Here is a 26110-nt window from a genome sequence, read left to right as displayed (position 1 = left end):
GAAACTCAAAAGAGATGTATTGGAAGATCTTAAAGCCACAAAAAAGAACACCAGGACAGCAATGCTACGCTCAGATTGAATTCTAGGTTAGACAGACCACAGTAACTGAGGGCATTGATGCTACTTAAAAATAAATTAGGGATAAGCTGGGATGACTAAAGCAGGTAAGCCTCCAATCCAACAGGGAAATCGCTGCAATTAAGCCTGCCTTAACAAAACAGACCAAGTATTTTGCATCGGAGCCCATGTATATACGTAGATGCCAGGCAAACAGCCAGGGTGCCACCAATGCCTTATGCTGTGCCACCAATGCCTGATGCTGTGCCACCAATGCCTGATGATGAGCCACCAATGCCTGATGCTGTGCCACCAATGCCTGATGATGGGCCACCAATGCCTGATGCTGTGCCACCAATGCCTGATGCTGTGCCACCATTGCCTGATGCTGAGCCACCAATGCCTGATGCTGAGCCACCAATGCTGATGCTGAGCCCCCAATGCCTGATGCTAACCCACCAATTCAATAACCATGACATGTTTAAGATGAATTTAAGATTAATCTGCCACATGCAATATAGCAAACGTCAATATAAATGTATGCATCGATTCTTAACAATAAGATTTTTCAACTTTGGTTGGGGGTTAATTAACACCCACAGAAGGTTAAAATAATAGCACTACTAAACAAATGGTTTTGTTTGACAATTATTTATAATAATGTTCCATGTTGGCCAATGTATTGCAATGTACAAGACCAACATTGAAAGAATGTATAGAACATTCTAGTAAAACATTTTCCCAACAATGGGATGAGGTGATTGAGGGCAAGTTATCTGAGAGCACAAAAACACAGGCCGTAAGGTTATGTACACTGGCGACACACTTTATTCGAGCTCGGCTAGTCCCACGAATTCGGGTATACCCGGGTGTATTGAGGTTTGTGACTGTTTTCTGCCCGAGTGCATTGCGTTATTTTCCAGGCAGGGATTGAAGCATTTTATTACCGCTGGCTGCAATACTGCACAGTATATATATATATACTGCATTACAATTCATGAATTTATGCCATCTGGTAGACACGCGAAGCATTGTAGCCTATTAAATCCTAATCATTATCATTTAACAGATCAGCCGCCCGTCAGCCAGGCATGAACCCAGGCTGGGAAGGCAAACGCAACGGGGCTTGTCAGAGGTGAGGAGCGGCGCATTCCAGGTATCTGCCAGGTACATACTGGGTATTTGCTCGAATAAAGTGTGTCGGTGCAGTAGTAATGTCTATGTTTAGTATTGTTAATGCAGGGATAATTACCACATATTTTACACATACATGCAGGATTTAGTTTCCTTTTAGTTTACATGCATGGTTTAGTTTAGGAAGTGAGTGTTTGCTAGGTGGTGTCAATAGGCATCCAATTAGGCTATGTGTCTTTTAATGAGGCCACCAGTGATTTCAGGAGATAATGGGGTCAAAAGGCCTTTTTCCACACAGATTGGACATGCGAAGAGGCTTACAGAATACCAGAACATGCAAATCTATTTTTTTGCAGAATAGAAAAAAATAGAAATAGAGAAGCAAAGCATTTATTGGGAGATAAAGTAATGTATAAAAAAAAAATATTGGCAATCCTACTAAGGCATATAATATATCAATTATTATAAAATTATCACTGACACTGAATATACATTTTTATTTGTTGAATTTCTCAGAACCCCTATTTTTCTATCATTTACTGAAGGTACACAAAAATGTAATGGACCTGCTAGGAAGGCCTATAGTCTAATATCCAACCTGTACAGCATGGTTTTTTTTTTTTACTACCTTATGTTATTAATCTGAAATCTCATATTAAGGAAACTGTTGTTGACTCGATGTCAGAAATAAAATTGAAACACACTTATGTAAAGGCAATGTATTCTCTCCAGCACAGAGTTTATTTTGAGACATAATTATTTTTTATTTGGCAACTAATTTTACTTCCAAATATGTGGAATGGCTATGGGGACTAGGTGCACGCCCAGTTATGCCAATTTTTTATGGAACACTGTGAATAACAATTCTTTGGGTCCAGTGAACCATTGGGTGCAGGCCTACTCTACAATGACCATTTCATAGTTGATATAATTATTATTGGGGACTGTGATATATGTGAATTGGAAGAACATTTATCTCTTTTTAATTCCAACAATGTGGGTCTTATTTTTATGTATGTAATTGATCTCTGTTAAATTATGTTTTGGGATCTGTTCTTGTCAATAGATGAGGATTGTAATACTAAAACCAAAGTTCATTGTGTTACAGTAAGACATACTGTCTTTGGTGCACGGCCCCACGACCGTGGATGTTGTAGCAACAAAGGATTAATGCAGCAGGGGGTCCCATTCAAAAGTATGGACCCCCGCAGCTCCATCTTTCCAGACACTGTCCCTTGCGCTGTGGACCTTTGCTTTTGTGTTCAGGATGGTGAGGACACTAAGTCTTGCTACCTCTGGATCTTTATGCAACTAGTACCCATCATAAAAAAATGAATTGATAACATACAGTACCCTTTAGTCAATTTAGTCAAACTTCTTAAAATCAGATTCAAAGATAACAGTTATAACAGTAAGCACATTGAGGATATTTTTTAAAGAAGCACTTTCTCGGGGTAGGAGGACTTTTTCGACTGAATATAGAGGTGAGGAAAATTCAAACAAGGGTACCCTTAGAAATAAAATGGATACAATGAAAAGACAAACACCAATTATGTTTAATACAAGTTTAACACCCCCAATCGCAGATAGGGACCCTATGGTGAAATTTACGTGCATTACTAGGTGTGGTGCGGTGCACCTGTCAGGTTCACAGGAGGCCTGAGCCTCTGCTGATGGGAACCTGGGATGTATCCTGGAACATACTCACAGAAACAGCACCTCCACCTGTGGAGGATTCTAAGTGTAGAATAAACCCTGACACAGGACCTCATATACAGTAACCACATACACCAGAGTATATATATATATATATATATATATAGATATATATATATATATATATATATATATATATATATATACAGTTTACTGTATATGCAGAACAGTACAATTACATTAGCAACGGTGTCACTATGTTACACTAATAGTACAACTGCTCGGTCGCCTCACAGGACCTTCACCCCACACCTTATTCTCCCCCAAAACCATGTACCCAGAGTCCCAAGAGCCCCCCACCACCCCAGTGTGAGACAGCGCTGCCCACTATGTTGAGATGAGTGTTGATGCACTTGGTTATGGTGGAGGTACCTGCTGGGTGTGTCCAAACCCGGACCGCAGATGCTTGGCATCCCTTGCTCCAGATGGATGATGTTACGTTGTGATCGACCTCTGCGATTGGTGGCTCCTGCAGGGAGTGACCCACCTTTGGACAGTCTCTGCCTCTGCTACCACAGAGGATGATCCATCTCCAACAACAGTCACCAGGATATTCACTCTCCCTGGCTGGACCCTCACTTAAGCTGCTCTACAGGACCCTGTCCCTATCCTAGTGGCGTCCCTGTAGCAGCCACAACCTGAGGGTGAGTTGGGCCTAAGGGGAGATCTCTGGCCTAGTGCAGGGGCTACTTGCCTCCCTGTACAAACACACCCTCCCCTCTCTGTGTCCCAGCTCCAACCGATCTCTCCTACCCCAGCGCGCCAGAAAGTATCTCTCTGTAGAGGAATCCTGTAGCCCTATTTGCTCCCTGGCGTCACCTGGTATCTCTGCCTCTATGTCTTCTGGGTGTTGTAGTCCCTTGCAGACCTCTTTTGTATTGGAGCCGCATGTGCAATCTTCACTGCACATGCACAACAATGTAATAGCTGCCGCTATCTCTATATGCACATGCATGACAGTGTAATGGCTGCCACATCGCGCGATCTCCTGCGCATGCGCAAATGGTCGCACCAACCCCAACATGGCCGCCGCTACTCCTGGGGCTACACTGCGCATGTGCGAGCTCCCGCGCATGTGCGAGCACAGCAAAAATGGTGGCGCCCTGCCTCCGATGCTGCAGGGAGCCCCAGGCGATGCGATCACCCCCGCAGCTGCCTGACATGTGGCGGTGGTCCTGGAGGAGGTAAGGGGGCCCAGGGGGGAACCCTGCTACACAAGATATATCAATCGATTGATTAGTTTAGAAATGTTCTGTGGAAACATGGAATGTGATTTTGTGTGATCCTAATCTGGGTCAATGCCAAACTAAGATACCAACCAAATGTCCACACACCAAAAAACCAAACAAACAAACAAGCAATTTTGTTGTCTACTATTGTTAAGCCCACTCTTAATTTCAAGTGTTGCAGGAATAGATGCATTATTTGCAATTTTTGCATACTATTAGTTATTTTGCCTCTTCTTTCAATGGTAAGGTTTTTCAAGGGGTTTATCAATTGTCTAAGCACCTACTTACCTTATATAGTCTCCTGTACTTGTAGTGTCAGTATATGGAACAGACCCCACATGCTTTGTATATTAGGTTTAGGAACATACAGTATGAATACATATTTTAAATGGTTTTACAGCCAGAGTGTACCTATACATTTTTGCTTGTGTCTCAATAAAAATACTGAGGGTCTGAAAATGATGGGCTTTGGAGATGTCACCCCTCAAATTTAAATAATTAGAAATATGCAAAAGTTGTTTTTTTCTTTTAAAGGGGTTTTGTGATTTGTAGCATTTACTTCTGAGGTTTGGGTGTTGGTGTGTGCTGAGCTATTTCTCGCTCAGCTCCAGCTGTGTGCTCAAGGGATGCTCCGGGGAATAATTTTTTGTTTGTTTGTGCACAGTTGATCCAGAGTTCAGCAGCATCATGAATTTAATATTGAACCCTATACAATTTCTCAATGGTCTCACGGGTAAACCAGTAATGGAGGAGCGTAGGTTACGTATGGCTACCTGGATTCTGTGGATAGAAATATGAACGTGCAGATTGCAAACCCAGAAGTATACATAGATAGTGCCTTGTCTGAAGACCTCTGATAATTTTTTATACGGTGTAACAATGGGTTATATGCATAGTGATGAAGAGCAGGAAGAAGATTAGAGAATTATTTACAATTCTTAAAATTTGTTTCTATACTGTTAATTTCTATTATGAAGGTAATTTTTACTGCTTGGTTTTTGTTTAAACAGGGGTTATTTTTTCTTAAACATTTCCTTTATTTTGTGTTAACAATAAAAGAAACTGCATTGTAAAAAAAGCAGGAAGGCAGGATAAGTGATAGAGATTCAGAGTGAGACTGTTTAGTGGTGTGATAGTGTCGGTAATAGGATGCGTGAGTGTATTTTGAGTGCGTGAACTAGTGTGATTGTATTTGTAATGATATTGAGTGTCTGACTGTGTGAGCGTTTTGAGAGATAGTGATTGCTAAGTGAGTCGGAGTAGAAGCTAAGGGTGAGAACATAGGCAGGACCAGAGAATGAGATTGGGAAACCATTGAAGCCTTAACTCTGGGCATGGTTTCCAATAGAGTGCATATTCTGTAAGAAAACAGTGGGGTGCGGAGGGAAAGGGAAAATATACCTTACTGGAAAACCACATGTTGAAGTATTATCCCACAGTGTGTGAGCAGCACAGGAATATGAGGGGAGGGACACACATATGGTTGGCCTCCTCCATCATCCTCGTTGCCATCATCATGAGTCCATCCTCATGTTCTTCCACCCCCGTCCCTTAGAGTAGATATTATTGGGTGCCCCCATTTGGAAAATGTTTGCCCGCAAGTCTCATGTGGTGGTAGTGGTGGTGTGTAAGATAGGGTGATGGACAGACACAGGTGTAGGTCATCATTGGCACTAGTACAGGTACAGTGACACTGGTCATCATCTGAGGTCAGAAGTGAGTGACATGGTCTTCCAGTGTCAGCTAGCAAAAGAAATTTGGACATTCTGGTGCAAAAGACTGTAGCACAATATAAAAATAAGTGGAAGATAAAGAAACCTAAACATATTCAATACTCTAATACAGTGTGAATTTATACAGAAAGTGGATACTTAGCATAAAATACAATACAGTGCTCAGGAATATATGATGCGAAGATTCTTCTTCAAGTTTCAGATGATGGAGCACTATAATTTAATTAAAAGAATACAAAGAACAGCAAAGCATAATACCGTTTAAAATAAACAACTATTAAAGAAAACTTGCGATTGCAAACTCACAAGCTCGTTTTTGGTTAATGCACAGTTGAATATTAGCTTTCCAGATTGGCATTAAAGGGAATCATCTATCCAGGCACTGCTATTACAGTCTCTACAGCTCACACTTTCACGGTTGCTCGGGTACTCCCTCAGGGGCCGTCCGCTCCCCTCAGTGCAGGCCCACACCTTTCGATTGAAGGCTGTTGCAGACCAGGTTCTCACCCTGGGCTGTACACTGGTTTGTCTGATTCCCTCCTCGCCTAGATCGCGCCGAGCTCCGTAACCCAGTTTCACTTCCGGATGTGATGCGTTCAATGACGTCAATGTCCAACTACGGTGGCTCAACAGGGACACCCTATGAGTTTTGCGAAGTTTATTCACTTCATCAGGGGTTAACGCCTCCAGTATAGTGTGTTGCTTAAATACTCACTTGCTGGCAGGTGATGAATATCATAATTGTTACACTAAACTGATCCAAATAACATAGCTAACCAATGCTGATTTATAGATGATGATGATGATGGTGATGGTGATGGTGATGGTGATGGTGCTGATGATGATACATCTTAAATTAGTTTGCCATACTGTATAAATAGTATAAGACTTGCAGCATAAGTAAACAAGTAAAAAAATGGATTGAAAGACTGTGGCTATATAACAACATACTGTAATAATTAAAAAAAACTGAAGTGGGAGAGAGGAAACCCACCAGGGGCCTAGTATGGAGATTAGTGAGGAGGATTTAACATAATAAGCTAAGGTTGTTTATATTGAAATAGATGGTTTCTGGTCTGCAACAGCCTACAATGAAAGGTGTGGGACCTGCAATGCACACTGCACAAATAAATACATTATATTATTGACAGATCTAGGCAATTACGGGCTTAACCTTTATTTAAAACTAACCAAATCTACTCCTACCATCACAGGATCTGTAAAAACTAGCACTGGATATTAGGTCTAAAAAATTATAACTGTTTATTATTGCATAGCAAGCAAAAGAACTAGTGCTTCGGTTCCCAGGAGGACATTCTTCAGGGGTGCATACTCTGGGTTAAATCTATACAGGCATACAGTACTTTTTGAATTGTGCAGAAAGTGTGGCTAGCAGAAGTAGATGAGTACTCTAGGTATCTAGTATTGAAAATTATACAATCCATCTTTATTGCCATTTTATATTTAGATAACATCTATTCTACTTTTGGTACTCCTCAGGAGATTAAGACCGAAAATGGTCCACCTTTTAAAAGCCATTAATTTAAAAAAAAAAAAACTATTTATTTAGATATCGAAAATCATCCCTATTGGTCAAAAATCAATGCAGAATTTAGATGCTTTATGTAAAAATATATTGTTTTTACAGAGTATAATACAATCTTTGTACTATACCATCTTCCTGGACACACACTGTTCTGTACATAATTTCAAATATATGAAGTACACTTGTTAGGTTATGAAAGTACATAAAAAATTACATTGATAAAGAATGCTTATATTTCTCATTAAAAAACATTATGACATGCAATATGTAGTGTCCCTTCAATTGTCACCATGGAGCATAGAAAAGAAAGGTCAAAGAGGAAATCCAACAGTTAAATAAAGTATTTGTTGTTTGTGTTACAGAAAAACATGCAAAAAAAAAAAAGGAACAGTTCGTTTGATATCTTTATCCTAAATCATAGTGGATTATTTTATTCCGTAAGTATCATACCGTGACATTCTAATTGGTGCTCAAACTTCCTTTATGTTTTCTTAGGACTTGTTGAAACGATTTGGATTGCCTTGGTGAGCCTTAAGAATGCAGAAACCGTGAAAAAATATAAACAGTAAAAGTTGGATGCTGGTTGAATAGATATCTTTAAAGATAGAAAGTGTCTTTACATTTCTTAAATCTCGGGGCTCTTGTCGTGTTGACATTATACACTTCACGACTGCTGTAATGGCCTGTTGAGAGTGATGACAGCTGCCAGTGGAGCGTGGACTGTATTGTCACTAAGTAGACTGGTGGGCAGCTGCAGACTCTTACCTTGCCTTAAAACAAAGATCAACAGAATATTTCTTTATAACATAAGCAAATGCTACACTTTCTTTCTGAGAATATTTTGGAATGTCAGAATACAGTCCCATTTTTACATTTCAGAATGTGTGTTAATTTTTAAATGTTTGCCTATAGTTTTGCTTACTTTTATACTGTAGCACTCTGTTTGTCATTAGGCCACGATACAGAATCATATAGCCGTCTTCTTTTTATTTAATTTTTAAGGCAATAAAATATAGATCTAATTGAAGCTGCTGTGCATTCTACTTTTCTTTATTTGTTGTTTCAGCAACTTTTTAATTCAGAACACTAATGAAATATGCAGTTTATGAACTGCAGTGGATTTTCATTTTTTAAAGGTCTTAAAAATATATTTGCATGGATTAACTTGTTGAAAGATAAAGGATTTTATTGCTATTCCATCATATATACATACGTATCGAAGAGGAGTGCTAGGAGTCCATGCTGGGGTAGCAGGTAGCCCTTTAAGGCCCACATCCACAAAGCTCCATTGTTGACTTAACGAGATGTTAATTCACGTTAACATCTCATTAATTGCTAACATTTATCTTCAAAGCTCACTAACGCTGCGTTAAGTGTTGTTATCAGCCAAAACAAGCCCTTGCATTACTATAAGGGACTTTAATGCTAATAATGTGCAAAATAGGTGTTGATTCTAACAATGCATATTCACAGAGCTTCCTTATTGTTAACTCAGGGATTTAACTATGCATTAGTTAGGTCAGACCTAAACTTGGCTCTACTCGCATTCATACCCTAAAATATGTATTTTACAGCGTCTGGATAAGAGAAAGACCACAGGTATGATTTAACTATTATATTGTTATTTACAGTGTTCTTTTCCTCTCCAGTCTCCTCTTTTTTAATTAAAAACCTATTCAGGGACCTGGTACAAGTAACACTGCCTTTGGGTAAGGCAGGCTTGACACCATGACATTTCAAAGTAACTCAAAGCAGTGCTAACTTAACATGGCATAAAGCCTGTATGCTAGCAGCCATTGTTTTTGCATATATTTAACCTTGTGGATATCTGTTAAAATCAGGGAAAATAATGTCCGTTACCTATTTAGGTAACATCCCGTTATTGGCCCTAATTGAATTAAACTTTGGGGATCTGACCCTAAGAGTGCTGGAATGCAGTCACACTGTATTGTATTGCATGTCTTATTTATATAGCGCCATTAATGTACATAGCACTTGACAGTTACTTGTTACTTTTATGTCTAAAGCACTTATTCCCATGATCTGTTATTTATATTATCTGTTATTTATTTGATTACCACATGTATTACTACTGTGAAGCGCTATGTACATTAATGGCGCTATATAAATAAAGACATACAATACAATACAGTCTAGATCACTTATACCGTTTCGAGCTCTTTGGGCAAGTCGGCCCGAGGAAGGAAAGCAACGCAGAATACAAACTTTATAAAATGAGTTGTTAAGTACAAAACATACCAACTACAAAAATAATGTGGTACAATAACCTGGCACAGATTTCTTATAATAAAATAAAGTGCCTGTGGGGGAAATGATGCATTGGGGAACAATGTTACCGGTGCTTTCTTACATTGGCGCACTTTTGTTAGATGCAGTACCGGGTGTTGGCTGACAATAATTAAATGAAACTCTCTTTACGATAAGACAGTCTCCTGGGTAAGGAATATGGCTTTAAAGAGATTTGGCTAAAGTGTACAATGAAAGGTTTCTTGTAACTCACAAACATCTTCCTTAATGCTGGTCCTGTAGCCAGTTAAAGCAACTGTGTACTGTGGAACCCTGCACTGCAGTCAGGGTATGACAGACATGCTGTAGCTGTACAGCTGGCAGGTTGCAAGCTGATCTGGTATATCCAGTGCTGTAGCAGACTATGGGGGCTATGCACTAAGCTCCGTTAAGTCGTTTTAAGAGTGCAAAGTGCTCTTAGAACGTGATGTTCCGCCGAACATGATTCACTAAGTCACGCAAACAGCCACTTTGCGTTCTTAAAGTGACTTTTTCCTGAACAAAGTCCAACTTTGCTCGTACGATAACATGTTTGCATTCAATTCTGCCCTTCTCCGGGATTCACTAAGCTATGCAAAGTTATCGTACGCAAAAGTTGCGTTCAAAAAATATTGCCAGCTCAAGGCAGGTGATAAATAAGCTGGACTTAGAAAAATTTCTTTGTTTACATTTTTGCATGCGGAAAACCCATACAACAGGCCTGCGGGTGTCCCCGGCTGACCCCGCGGGGGTCCCCGAGGGAGGTCAGGGTTCACACGCGTGTCCCCAGCTGACCCCACGGGGGTCCAGGGGTCCCCGGCTCACCAAGCGGGGGTCCCCGCGGCCGTCCAGGGGTCCCCTCGGGAGTCCCGGGGTACCCGCGGTCCTGCTGTACCAATGTTGTGCCTCCAAAAATAATAAACAATATTTATGACTAAATACACCCCCCTAAAACATACAATACAATAATGGGCAAAACTACTATTATCCACATATGGATAATAATGCATTTGCCTATTTTAAATACATATAAATTACAATAAATACAGTAAATACATACTACACTTAGCTTTTCCAGGCACCCACGATGAAGGCCATCTTCATCCTCCTCTTCATCCTGCCCATGTCTCTCCGGTGCTGAAAACATACACAATAATAAAAATAGCCCCTAACCCCTTAATCACCTTAGCAGTCATTAACCACTACAGCCATTAAGGGGTTAACCCACCCTCACCCACCACTTGGGAGGCCTAAATACCCTCCCCCACTAACCCAGGCGGGAGACCTACCCATATACCCTTGGGGCCAATACCCCCTTCCCCCACCCCCAGTACCCACAAGAAAAACAATACACAGCCCCACAATAAACATCATTATATTTATTCTATACATAACCAACCCCTGTGCCCCCCATATATACATGATTTATTATTTTACATACAGGGTTAATACCCCAGGCCCACGGGAGTCCCTGGTGGCCCTGACCTGTGGCCCTGACGGGTGTCCGTAGACCTCACAGTAGCCCAGCACCATGTTTCAAACAGGGTCTGGAGGCCTACGGGTGGTCCCCGCCAGGCGCCGTGGTCAACCAGGTGGTCTCCGCGGGTCACCGTGGGCCACAATGGGGTCTCCACGGGTAGGCCCGTGGCTGTCTGGGGGGCCCCGAGTAAGACCCACAGGTTTCTGTGGGGCCTCGGGTGGTTCCCAAGGGGGTCTGTGGGCCCACGGGTGGTCCCTATGGGTCCACGGTGCCCCCAACAGATGTGGAGCCACCGGTTCTTCCCCGCAGGTATCGCCCATGGACACCTCCAGCCTGGTACCCGTGGAAAGCCCGAGTAGACCCCAGGTGGTCTCCAGAGGTCCCACGCAGACCAAAAGGAATCAACCTTGTATGTAAAAAAAATAAACCTGACCTATACATTAAATACATCAATCTCCCCCCACCCCCCCGCCCCCCAAAACATACAGTAGAATAATGTGCAAAATAACTATTATCCAGATATGGATAATAGATTATTTGCCCATTATGAAACACATAAAACATGCATAAATAAAAACATGAAATCTTAATCTGAAAATCACCACATTACATCTTAAAATTAAACCAGCAGCTAGACAAATGTATATCAAATTTCACACAATTGCATTGAGTGTGTACATGATGCAATTAATCTGTGCATCATGTAACACTATGCAAAATCAATTTCAAAATAAAATTCACTATGAACAATGTCCCCTAACCACCAATGCCATCCACAAAATCAAATAGAAAGTAAGCAACATAAAGAAATTTACCATCAATCAATCAATTTCCTAAACCAATTACAATACAATCCAAATCAATTATACAATTCCCTATTCAATTCCTAAAGCCAAACCATTGCCAAAATAATTCTAATTGAAAGTAACCACCATCATTCAAATCTAAGTACCAGAAACAAGCAATTAAAAGTAACATGTCACTAAATAAAAATTACATTACACACACAAATGTATAAATAAAGCTGCTAAATACATTAGAAATACATGAGATACATAAACATTAGCAAAACAATCATGTATTATCCCTGTATGTATATACATAACATACAGGGGCAATAAAAGAGCATAATAAACAATGCATTTACATCCCAAAATCACATACAATACACCCATTCAGTGTCCCTGAATGTATGTATATCCATAGGGGCATAGATCAATTCAGGGGCATTAAATGGAATTAAAAAAAAATACACGTGAATACAAAATCAAAAAAACCTGTAAAAGTTAAAATAATAAACTTTTCTTTTGTTTACTTACCATTAGATGCCCACTCACCGAAATCCAGGGGAACTGGAAGGTCTCGAACCAATCGACAGGTAACCATAAAAAAAACCCCATTACAATCCACGTCTGTGTCTTCTTTCTTCTATTTGTAATCCTTTTCGTCAGTGTTGGTGTCTTCTTTTCTTCTCTGGGGTCTTCTCCGTCTTCTTACGCCATGCCCTTCTTCTCTTCTTAGGAGGGGAGGTCTTCCCACCTTGGCGTCTGGCTTCAAAATGAGATGACATATGCTTTTATAGGCCTATGACGTCACATTTTCGTCAAATGGTTCCCACGGCCCTGATTGAGCCGTGAAATCTATGTGATTTGAGGGGGGGGGGGAATTTTTTTTTGGATGACATCATTTAAAGGCAATGGCGCCAGCCAATCAGAATGGCTGAGCTTCACTTGCCTTTAAGATGACGTCATCAAAACAAAGATGGCTGGCGACACATGGTATGGTAGCCAATCAGAGCGTGGGAATGAAATTCAAACTCTGATTGGCAGAAGCAAAGTGTCTGCCACATAGTCTACCAGAGCCAATCAGAGTTGGGATTGAGTTCCCACGCTCTGATTGGCTACCGTACCATGTGAGGCCGGCCATGTTTGTTTGGGTGACGCCATCTTAAAGGCAAATGAAACACAGCCATTCTGATTCGCTGGCGTCATTGCCTTTAAATGACGTAATCAATTTTTTTTTGTTTCGGCAAAATCACATGTTTTTCACGGCCCAATTAGGGCTGTGGGAACCATATGACGAAAATGTGACGTCATAGGCCTATAAAAGCTTATGTTGTCTCATTTTGAAGCCAGACGCCGAGGAGGAAGGACCCCGAAGAAGAAGAACAGCAGGGCGTGGCCAATGAAGATAAGAAGACCCGGAAGAAGACGGAAAAGAAACAGATGAAGACGGAGAAGATACAGATGAAGACCCCCGCTATGGATTACAAATAGAAGAAAGAAGACACAGACACTTTTGGATTGTAATGGTTTATTTTTTTTATGGTTACCTGGTTCCTGTTGTTGGATTATTTCTTTGACACATCTAGTTCAAACGGGATTCGGCGAGTCATTCATCTAATGGTAAGTAAACCAAAGAAATGTATGTTATTTTACTTTTACTGTTTTTTTTTGTATTTTTCTCATGTCATCCATTTTTTTTTGTATGTCCATTTATAGGCCCTGAATTTATGTATGTCACTGGACATACATACGTACAGGGACAGTCACTGGATGTATTTTATGTTAATTTTTTATGTTATTAAATTGTTTTGTATGCTCTTCTATTGCACCTGTATGTATGTATGTAAACTATAGATTGACATACATACAGGTATAATATAAACTTGTTTGCATAATGTTTGCTTGCCTTGTTTTCATGTTTTTTTTATTGTAATTTGCTGCTGTGTAAAATGTGTTTGTAATGTACTGTCGCGGCCGAGCTTATTCTAACATTTGCCTGGTCTCGGCCGCGACAGATACCGCGCGCACGCCGAGTTGTCCCGCACGCGCGCCGGAGCCTCGGAGGATCGGTCCTCCGATCGAGGCATCCCCCTCCCCTCTCCGGGTCCACCGGGTCCCCCGGAGCCCCCCACCGCTATCCCCCACATTAGAGCAACCCAGAGCTCTCTCGGGGAGCCCTAGACACGCTTGCCATGCGCGCACGCTCCCAATGAAGCGTGACCGAGCATCGATGATGCGCGGCACGGCGAGGGAAAAAAATGAGAAAACCGGCACACCATGCGGCTTGCGGCTCTAGCCGTATTAGAATAAATTGTGTCGCCACTGTACATGTTATTTTTTCTAAGGTTATTTTAAATGCTGTTTGCTATAGATGATTTAATTGGCTTATTTTTGGAAGTTAGATTTAGTCACATGGTGGTTTCTTTGACATAGATTGTTTTTCAGCATGGTTTTTTTTTTAGGATTTGAACTGTGTAATTGATTTTGATTGTAATTGACTTGAGATTGGATGAATTAATTGATGGTAATTTAATTGTGTTGATTTGCTTTGTTTGTATTTAATGATTGGTTTGTACAGTATCTTGTTTGGAATAGTTTATTTGATTTTGCCCATTGCTTGGCAAAGTATACATGATGAACAGATTAATTGTATCATGTACATGTTGTCAAACTGATTGTTTTTATTTGCATGTCTTAGATATTGATTTTGCTTGGGGCTGTTTGATATTTGGAGATATTTGTATTTCGGCATGTATATCCTTAACCATTTCTTTGTATATTGGTTAATCATATATATATATATATATATATACATACACATGTAACCCCCACTCCCTGGGCTAATCGCAGGTCGGGCCCCCTAAGGTGTTCTGGGATCTGGCTACATGACTTTGTGTGGTGCATACCTGCTGGAAACAGGAGGGCCTGAGTCTCCCGCGATGACATGGGGGATAACAGGAACAGGTTTCTGGGGTGGATGCCTTCGTTCTCTTTCAGTAGTGCAGCGCCTCCATCTTGCGTAAGCCCTAGGAATGCGGGGTGGAATCCTTACCAGAGAGTTCCCACACAGGGATGAGAGATTCCAGTTTTCCCCCAGCGTTCTCTTTCTTTAAAAGCAGCAGTCTTTTTTTACAGCAGCAGCAGACAGGTACAGGATGCACAGTCCACTCTGACTGTTCTCTCTCAGGATGGTCTTTCCTTGCCACCACTCTGGATCAAGGGCATCCAGAGTGGGGCTAACTCTTCCCTCACCCCCTAAGCAGGGTGAGAGGTACTGGTCCACCTCCCTACCCTATGGTTGGATCAGCTCTACTCATGAGCTGATCACTCTCCTCCTCCAACTGCAACTCACTATACACTATCTCTCACTTCTCCCTAACTAACCAACTAAATAGGAAGTGCACTGCTCTTTTATGATTTCAGCAGGCACCCTCCCTGTGTCTCTTGCCTTGACACAGGGTCAGGTGACCTACCTCCACCACTCAGGGCAAATGCTTGAAGTGGGGGAAACCCATGATAACTCCTGGCAACCTGCCCTTACCAAGGATTATACCAGGAGGAGGATAGAACTATAGCCCCATTTCTTACCAGGGCTACATACACATGATGAAGCCACTGTACAAATAAATGGGTGAAGGGTGGGTACCGGGTCAGGGTAGCTTAACCCCTTAATGACTGTTGCGCTTAATAACCGCTAAAGTGATTAAGGGGTAAAGGGACATTAGATTGGCTCTTTTTATTATTCTGTATATTTTTCAGCACAGTGATGAAGGTGAGGATGGCCTTCATCGTGGGTGCCGTACAAGGGTGAGTACAAAATGTATTTATTTTATTTATTGTGATTAATGTATTTTTCATGGGCAAATGCATTATTATCCATATGTGGATAATAGTAATTTTGCACATTACTGTAGTGTGTATGTGTTAGGGGGGGATGTGTGTTGTATATTGCAATGTTTATTGGGGGCAATTGTCCCCAATAAACATGCTATTATGCCTTAACCCCTTCATTGCCTTAGCGGATAGGCGGTCTCCTGAGCTGAACAGCATGGATTTGTGGCTCAGGGACCCCCTGCTTCCCGAGTTACAGGCCTCGGATTCGGGCATCGGTGGCAGTGTCTCCGCCATCTTTATAGAGCCCATGTCGCGTCTTGGACGCTATAAAGATGGCAGTGACATTGGCCTCCGATGCCCCATACCGGGGCCTGTAACTCGGGAAGCTGGGGGTCTCTGACGCAGAAATCAATGCGGTTCAGATCAGGGGACCCCCTGCTCCCGCACACTATTATTAAAATGTACATTAATGCAGCTTCATTACCATAGCAGATAGCCGCTAAGGTAAGGAATTATTGTTTATTGATATGTGTGTTTTGACAGTAGTGTAGGTGTGCAGGGGGTCTCCTGAGCTGAACAGCATTGGTTTCAGCCTCGGGGACCCCCTACTTCAGGAGATACAGGTCCCGTTATGGGTTGCCGGTATCCCCTGCAGAATGTAAATGTCCCAGTCACGTGACGCAGAAGCTTTCAAAGTGCAGGGGATACCGGCACCCAATAACAGGGCTTGTATCTCCTGAAGTAGGGGGACCCCAGACGTGAAACCAATGTGGTTCTGCTCCGGAGACCCCCTGCTCATCTACACTATTATTAAAATGTATTTGGTTTGTGTATGATCGCCTGTAACAGCCTTGCATGGAGATGGCAAATCTCCATGCAAATGTTCCAAGCGGCTTTTTTTCCTATCAGCTAGCGTACGTAAAGTTTAAGAACGCTAGCAGGGGGAAAAAGCTTGCACGTACGATAACGGGGATGAGAGAGGGTGTATGTTTGCTGTGGTAGCAGACAATGTAGTGGTTATCATCTGATGTACTGATCATTGTGAGTAAACCCAGCTACTACGTTTGCATTTGAGATTTACACTGTTGATATACCATTTGTGGTGTGCTGAGTTTGCTGCGGTTTATCACTACCTACCACATACACACCCTTTCATTTATCTAGGGAGGAGGTTGTCGAGGGGGACATATATCTCTATGGTATATATTAAATCTCTGGCATATGATGATGTGCAATATCCTATATAGAGGCACTTGTAGTACACACCATTAACTATCCCCCTGCTATCTGAATTTACCTCCCACCCTACCCCCTGTCTTTATTCTAGTCACCACCAGGAGGGTTCATTTGATGTATCCATTATTGGATTGTTTACTCCATTTCCTTCTGGTGTCACCCAATACCTTGTGTTTTAATTGTTTTTATGCTATTTGAGTATGCGTCGTTGTCTTGTGTAATTAATAAAACTTTATTGTTTTGCCTACATCAGGCTTTTATTGGTAATCGTCCGCCCACAGTGTTGGGAGCGGTTACTTTCGGTACCCCATACAGCTCATTTGATCATACATCAGGGAGCACTATACCCCTAATACAATTAACAGCCTTGTTCTGCAGTGTTAAAAGGGATCTGTGGGAGACCTCTTGTGTCTTCTTGTTTGCTTGTTTTGCACGTACGATAAGCCAGTTTTTGGCCCGTCCGAGAGAAAATGGCCTCAAGGCCTTAGTGAATCGCGTCTCCGGCTTCACTTTGTATCGGACGTGATTTTGAATTTCAAATAGACGCAAAAGCATGGAGCTTAGTGCATAGCCCCCTTAATCCCTAGCCTACATCATAGTGAACCTGTGCTAATCTGGGGACACTTTGTAGCACTATAGGTCAGGGTGGCTTCTAAACTTGATCATGGAACTAAGTATTACTTATGACAGTTGACCTTCTCATTCATGAAATCGAAAGATAACTGATATTAGGAATGTTTGAATTCAGGAACAGTGCTATGCTTACCCAGAAGCAAGGAGAGAATTCAGTAATGCAGAGTTTCCAGCTATACCATTCTCTTATAGCAAACAGGAAGCAAAGAACAGAAGCTCTTAGTTTACAGGATTGATCTATAGAACAGAGTTTTTTAAACTTTTTTTGCTTAAGGAACCCAATAATTATATTGTGTACTTTTGAGGAACCCCAACCCTCTCTAATAGCGCATCTGAAATCAAATGCATTGTAAGGAACCCCAACCCTCTCTAATAACGCGTCTGATATCAGATGCATTGTAAGGAACCTCAACCCTCTCTAATAGCGCGTCTGAGATCAGATGCATTGTAAGGAACTCCAAACCTCTCTAATACAGATTCTGAGATAGGATGCATTGTAAATTCTTCTGTATTTGGTACAATTTCCAAATTGCATGAACATTGCAGGGAACCCTTTAGGGATGCCCGGGGAACCCATCCCCTGTTGAAAAACATTGCTCTAGGGCTTGCAATTACTATTGTACTGTAGCACTCTGGAGATTAATGCAGGATCTGCTCTCCAGCAGCTCTGCTGAAATGCTATTGTTACTGCCCGTAGAAAGATTCTGGTGTCTCTTTAGTGTCTCTCTGGATCTCCCTAGTACACTGGTAGCTACATATTTATATAACGAGTTATCTACTCCAAATCCACCTTGCACAACTCAATGCAATTCAATTGGTTCAACTGTTCCATTATTGGACATTGGTGAGTTTAAGACTACAGAGGATGAAGCAAAGTTTCATGGGAGTAGTTGTCTTTTTGGACCATTTAAGGTAAATGGCAAAGTTGCAGTCCATATGAAATGAATATCATTACCAGTAAATAGCAACAGCTAACAGACCCACAATTGTGTATATTTTACAGGGTAATACTGTACATGCATTACAGAGAAGCTTACTCCTTTCTGCACAAACAACTTAAGATTCTCCATCAGAAGTCTGGTTACTGGCTTCAGTCCTAAGATACATACTGCCAGTTGTTTGAATGCATGTATGACCCCACTCTTCTGGAAAAGTAATTCTTTCTAATTCTCCAATGCCCTGATAAAAATCAAAACATCTTCACATTAGAAATGTCTGTAAATGTAGTTACAGATTTTGTTTGTCATACTGTAATGTATACCTGGACATTTGATAACCAGATGGATATCTTGGTGTGTCAGAGATAAATATGCAATGTTTACTTCTTGGTAAAACACATGTTAAAATATATTACATACATATCAATCAATATTAAAAAAATTATAACAGTAACATTTGGTAGTTAACTGATAAGATTATTGCTGATTTAGTTATGGGAGAGATGGCCATACACTACTTTTTGTCAAAAATCCACCTACCCAGGCCCACCAACAGGGGTGGTCTGACGGGGTTGACGCCACCCGAGCCCCCTGCGCGGCCGTGCCCGTTTTCTAAAAAAAAGTTAGGGGGGAAAAAAAATCCCGGCGACCCCCGTGCTCATGCGCAGAGCTGCGTCTTGGCGCGTATGCGCAGGGAAGCAGGGTGTCCGGCCTGCTGACTGGGAGCCCGCTCCCTCTCCCGCTCCCAACATGGGATGGAGGGGACGTGCCGTTGTGAGCTAACGTGTACCAATTCAACTTCCCCCGCGCGCGCCATTTCAGCTTCCCCCATGCACGCCTCCTGTCCTGGACAGCAGCCACAGAATTAGCCCGCCAGTCACCCACCTAGGCAGTCAGTCACCCACCCAGGCAGTCAGTCACCCACCCAGTTAGTCACCCACCCAGGCAGTCAGTCACCCACCCAGGCAGTCAGTCACCCACCCAGGCAGTCACCTGCCCATCACCCTGTCAGTCAGTCATCAACCCAGTCACTCACCCACTCAGTCACTCACCCACCCAGTCACTCAACCACCCAGGCAGGCAGTCACCTGTCTTTTGTTAGAAATATTAAAATAAACAGATTGCATTGTAATGTTTTTTTTCCGTATTACAATAAGAAGAAAACAGTTAAGTAAAAGTTGCGCGCTAAAAAATGTTTTTTCGTGGTAGGTGCACTATTGGTTCGGGGGCCGGGGGGCTTGCGGGCCTGGGCCTGCTCCTTTAATTTGTCCTGGGCCCCATGACTTCTGTTGGCGGCCCTGCACCTATCAAATAAATGCTTTTATCTCATAAATGTGGTACATTTATTGTCAGGAGGTATGAATTGCTATTTGTCAAATGTTGCTCTTGTCAGGGGACACAACACACGTTGTGGCTGGGGGCTAGTGTACTCAAGCAACACTTCAATAACAACTACCTACCTGGGGACTATCATATCCCTTAGGTAATTAAGCGTAGTGATACAGAGTTTAATCCTATTTTAATCCCCATTGTTTTACTACTGTATGTTTCTAATAAAGTTTAGTTTTAAATTTACACCATCATCTCAACACAATGTATGAGTGCTCTACTGGGGTTCTTTCCTCCATTGTTTATCATTCTTATATTGCCCCATCAGCACCTACACCCATCATTATTAATTCACTATTGCAAGAAGTAGCGGGGGGTTTCTCTATAGTTTATTAGCTTACATTGAGGTTTTCAGGACCTTATTCCAGCCCCCAGCTCGCATTACACCATTATGTCAGGTTTCCTGACATGTCTACCTAACTACCAGGACTAGTATGTACTAACTCAGTGTTCAATCATGCTGATGCAGTATACTTACCTGTGCTGTTGCTCACTACCATTCACTGTTACAGCAGAGTAGCTCTAATCAGGGCTGTTAAGGTACTGTTCATGTTCTACACTTGCTGATCTGAATTGTCTTTACACTTATACACCAACTACTCTGAACAGTAACTTCCATACAGGGATTTCCAGGTATAGCAATCAGTATACACATGGTGCTCTATATCAGAGATTATGTTTATTTCAATCTACTGATTAAGTCAGTTCACAATCTTATATGGTGAAATAGCACACCCTTCAGGTCTGGGGCAGATTATATAGCAACTGCCACCATTTGTCTATACTGTGCTCTATTTAATCTATCACCTACTGCAGTTAGCAACAGGTTTTAGAAGTGCAGCACACTTTATTATAACTACACTGTGCAATATCAGCTAGAGGTCTTAACAATATGACTTAGAGCTGTAGCTGTTGTGTATCCTTGGGGCAGTAATTTACACTGTTCATTTAACCCTAAGGCAACATAGGTGCATTATCCTATCAAGATTTAACTGACACTCTATTGCTAACTACAGGCTGTGCAATCAACCCACCATTAGCAGTGTCATTTCAATACTATTGCACCAATGCACTACGAGTATATAATTGGCATTTCATATAAGAATAGTACTTATAATCCCTCAATCTAGCTTTCCCCCAGGCTTCCCTAATTAAGGTGGCTGGGGGCTAGTGTACTCAAGCAACACTTCAATAACAACTACCTACCTGGGGACTATCATATCCCTTAGGTAATTCAGCGTAGTGATACAGAGTTTAATCCTATTTTAATCCCCATTGTTTTACTATGTTTCTAATAAAGTTTAGTTTTAAATTTACACCATCATCTCAAGACAGTGTTTGAGTGCTCTACTGGGGTTCTTTCCTCCATTGTTTATCATTCTTATATTGCCCCATCAGCACCTACACCCATCATTATTAATTCACTTTTGCAAGCAGTAGCGGGGGTTTCTCTATAGTTTATTAACAGATATAAAGATGCAGCGGTCGTTATTTTAAGGAATCTCGAAATGGAATTTCGGATATGCCCGAGATCCGCTCGAGTTGTGCCGCAACAGACTAATGGCCCGCTGGAGTAAGACAGCAGGGGTCCCTACTGTGTGAGTCCTACCGGGGTCTGCCTTTATGTAATTGACCCGCAGTCACTGAATCAGTGACTCTAACTGTGTGCCTCTCACAGGCGATCGCAGGGGTTTTATTACAATTCCAACATTACAATAATGTACTAGGGGGTCTCCGGAGCTGAACCGCATTGGTTTCAGGTCCGGGGACCCCCTACTTCCCAAGATAAAGGCCCCGGTGTGTGGTGCCGGTATCCCCACGTTAAAATCCTGTGGGTCACGTGACCGTGGGATTTAAACAAAGCAGAGGGGATAACGGCACCCCATACTATCTCAGGATGTAGGGGGTCCCTGAGGCTGAAACCAACTTTGTTCAGCTCAGGAGACCCCTGCTCACGCACACAAGAAATAAAAATAAAAATGTAAGCAGCTTCATTACCTTAGCGGCCATGCAATCCCCGCTAAGGCAATGAAGGGGTTAAGGCACAGTAATGTAGCAGATTACATTACAATATGTACTATACAACCCACCCACTAATACATAACCCAACGACCCCCTGTGTCCCTCCATAAAACCCTGATTTAATATTTTACACACAGGATTAATACCCCAGGCCAACGGGTGTCCTGGTGGTCCCGATGGATCTCTGCAGGCCCCACAGTGCACCAGAGGGGGTGCCCACAGGTGTCTGGGATCTCCGGGTGGCCCCTGCTAGGTGCCGTGGGCCTCCAGGTGGTCCCCACAATGGCCACAATGGTGTCTAAATGTTGTCCTGTGGGTGTCTGGGGGTCCCCAGGTCATCCCGACAGGTACCTGGAGCCCTCGGGTGGTTCCCACTGGAGTCTGGGGCCCTTTGGTGGTCCCTTGGGTGGCCCCATAGCTGTGGGGCCCCCGGTTCTTCCCCACAGGTGTCCCCCGTGCATCCGCAGGTAGTACCCCTAGGTGTCCAGGGGTCCTCAGGAGGTCTCCATAGGTCCCCGCAGACCTAAGGTACCAACCATGTATGTAAAAAAATAAAACGTGTCCTATACTTACATAAATAACCCCCCCCCAACCAAACACATACAGTAAAGTAATGGGCAAAATAACTATTATCCAAATATGATTATAGATTATCTGCCCATTATTAAACACATCATTAGACAGCATACATAAATCATGTAAATAAATACAGATATACTTACCCCTACATTTTGGAGGGCATCCTCGTCAGCTTACTGCCAGGTCCCTGTCCTACGTTGCCAGAAAAATACATAGCTAATACAATCTAATGGCCCCCAGCCCCTTAATCACCTTAGCGGTTAATAACCGCTACAGTAATTAAGGGGTTAACCCACCCTGCCCCGATACCCACACGTTTGGCCTAACCAGCAACCCCGGACCCACTATACCCACCCTGTACCCATTGATTGTTATAGTAGTGCATCATACAATAATATATATATTTAATATTATGGGCATGATAAGCCACTATAGCACTCAATGGGCACCCTAATAAAAATACATTAATGCTCAAAACACACAATAATAAAACATTACAAAACTAAAAAAAAAACACAATTCACTAAATAAAAACACTAGCCAGCTAATACAATTAATACAAGCAATAACCAGATCAACAATGAATTAATTAAACCAGTAACCAATCAAACCAATTAATTAATAAAACAACAATGAATTAATTAAACCAGTAACCAACAAAGACATTAATTATTAAAAAATATCGGCAACACAACCATTAAAAGCATTAGCCAACACAACACATCATTAATTAAAAATGAAAATCAATCGCCAATTTTTTTTACAAAAAAGTAGCAAAATCAGAAAAAATTACACACACAATAGATATACATAGAAAAAAATCGCCATCAAAACAAAGCAAGTAATTAAAAACAAATTATTGCCCTAATAATGTATTGATCTGTACCCTGTGTATGTGAAAAAAGGGGGTTAACCAAGTGTGGCGCACATATATGTAATAGTGATGCTTAACATACACATGTGATACACATAATATAATAAATGGTGATACTTATACAAACGTCGGATGCAGCTATAACCCGGTGTAGGATTGCTTTCTCAATCCTTGTGGCAAGTGAAGAGGGGGGTCATCAGGAAGCGCATACCATGTTGAAACAAAAAACAAGTGCTTATAGTGCAATATTGTAGAGTCAAAGATGTGATGATATAACTTCTAGCTAAGATGTATACACAGAATACTCACAAATGTGAGGTGGATAAAGGCACATAAAGGTATCTTTAAGGAATGGCTGTAATCCGTGCAGACGGGATATCAGACCGGTGCTCTCCAAACTGGACCTTAAGGTAAGACGATACTGGACATAGTGTAGACTGTATAACACATTTAATATGGGTAAAATAAAATCCAATCAACTCACATGGTGTGTAAGATAAAAAAGCATTTAGATCACACATGGATCTCCGCAAACTCTGCAACCGGATGGGTCTTCTCTCAACTTTCCCTCTGTGCTGGTGTGCGTGTCACGGATGCGTATCACCGGCAGCCAGAAGTGACGACATCCGCATCCAGAGGTTCCGGTTGGGGCAAACGACGTCACTCTACGCGAAGAAACTGAGAAGGTGAAACACTCCCCGTCTGGCTCCCCTGTAAAGCGAGAGAAAAATGTGGTTACATGCTACCAATCATGGGTATCTCACTAAAGATCTGGGACACCACAAATTTTAAATTTGCACTAACATCCAAAAACTCCCTGATGACTCCTATTTTAAACAACCCAGAATTTTCCCCAGGGCTGGGAAATACTAATTTCTCATCCTGGACCAAAGCAGGAATCTCAAGACAAGGAGACCAAGGAGCAGAAGGAAAAATTAAACTATTTGACGAAATCAAAACATAGAGGGATATTCCGAACTCCGAATTTTTTAGATTTCTTCAATTAAGAGCATTATTATAGTAAGATACACCCATCAGGTCCCCTAACCAACTTTGAAAAACTTAGCCTGACAGATAGAAGCACACAGGGGCTGATATCCCAAATATATACAGAACTAACATTCACAAATGACGAAGCAGTGAGAAAACTTAAATTTATGTCTCAATTGGAGGAGGACTTAGGGGAGGTGTTAAATGAGGAAAATGGAATCAAATATTTCAGTCGGTTGCTCGGAGCTCAACAGTCACCACACTGTAGGAAAACGAGTACTGTATACCGGTATACATTTGGATAGTTTCTAAGGTGTGAGATACCACCTAGTAAGTACTTTGTAGTTGTTTTCCTCAACAGACTGGTCCAGGAAATTCCAGGAACCGATCTCGCCCTCACTAGTCACTTTACAACTGCCACTAGATGCAAAATAGCTTCGGTATGGAAACAACAAGAGCTACCTCAAATTTCTAAAATAAGAAAACAGATTTGGTATGCATGTCAAATGGAAAAATTGACTATCTTATTAAATGATTCAGACAAAAAAAACAAAAAAAAAAACTTGGCAACCCTGGCTAACCCAATCGGACATCCAGGATATAAATCCTTCATCAATTATGACATAATTAAACTACCAGCTGACACAGGCTCATACCCGAAAGAGAACAGGCTACACACCGAAAAAGCCTCTCCTCTCCCCCCCTCCCCATCACTCTCAACGGTGTGCCCCCCCCCATCCTCTTTTTTCTCTTGTTGCTATAAATCTGTGATTTACTTGTTATGTGTAATTGTATGTCCATGTATGTAAAATAATGTTTTCAATAAAATTTTAAATAAAAAAAAAAAAAGAATTTAGTCCTGTCACCCCAGTACTGAAGCATGCATATGGGATGAACAGGGCAGAGCAGCAGAGATCCAGATCTCGTTAAAAAAAGAGCGGAAAAGAATAGTGTCTATGGACATCCTCTTGCTGTGAGCATCCCAGGGGAGTATAAGATGGGCCAAAGAGAATGTGGCCCCATCTGCCATCTTATCACTGAAGTGCTACTACAAGGATGGTCAGAGTAAGTTATTCAATTAAGGTCTGTTTGATCAAAGAGATAAAAGGGTAGCCCATGTAGGGACCTAGAAAGTATCATGAGGATAAGTAACAAGAGAAAGAAGCTGTCATGTGTGTCTAAGTCAATACTTGAACCGTTCAAGGAATGTGCCTTTCCATGAATATAGTAATGCATCTGGGGAAGAAATTGTACTACTATGCAATGTAAATAAAAACAATCTTGTTTATAATTATAAAGTTCCTGTCACCCATCTTTTCTCCCTCACCACCCAGCTGCACGGACCCAGCACCCTGATAAGGTAATATACTGAGGAAGCCACACATAGTCTATCCAATGTAAACTCCCTGTGGAGTCGGCCAGGAAGGGTTACACCAGTATATCAGTTTCAGTTGGGGAACAGTCAGCAGTAAAGAACAGATCCCATATCAGTGCAATCAAAAACCTTTGTGATATTTATAAAATATTAACTGTATAAATGTTCTTGTATTGTTAACAAGGGTCCTCCTCTTGTTAGAAATCAAGGATTTAGATTTAGTAAAATCAGTCAATAAAGCATGACTCCGATATATACTGTGACTGCAAGCGTT

Source organism: Ascaphus truei, chromosome 4, assembly GCF_040206685.1.
Source record: "Ascaphus truei isolate aAscTru1 chromosome 4, aAscTru1.hap1, whole genome shotgun sequence".
Lineage (NCBI taxonomy): Eukaryota > Metazoa > Chordata > Amphibia > Anura > Ascaphidae > Ascaphus > Ascaphus truei.
The sequence above is the reverse complement of the archived record's forward strand: the minus strand, read 5'-3'. Positions refer to the sequence as shown.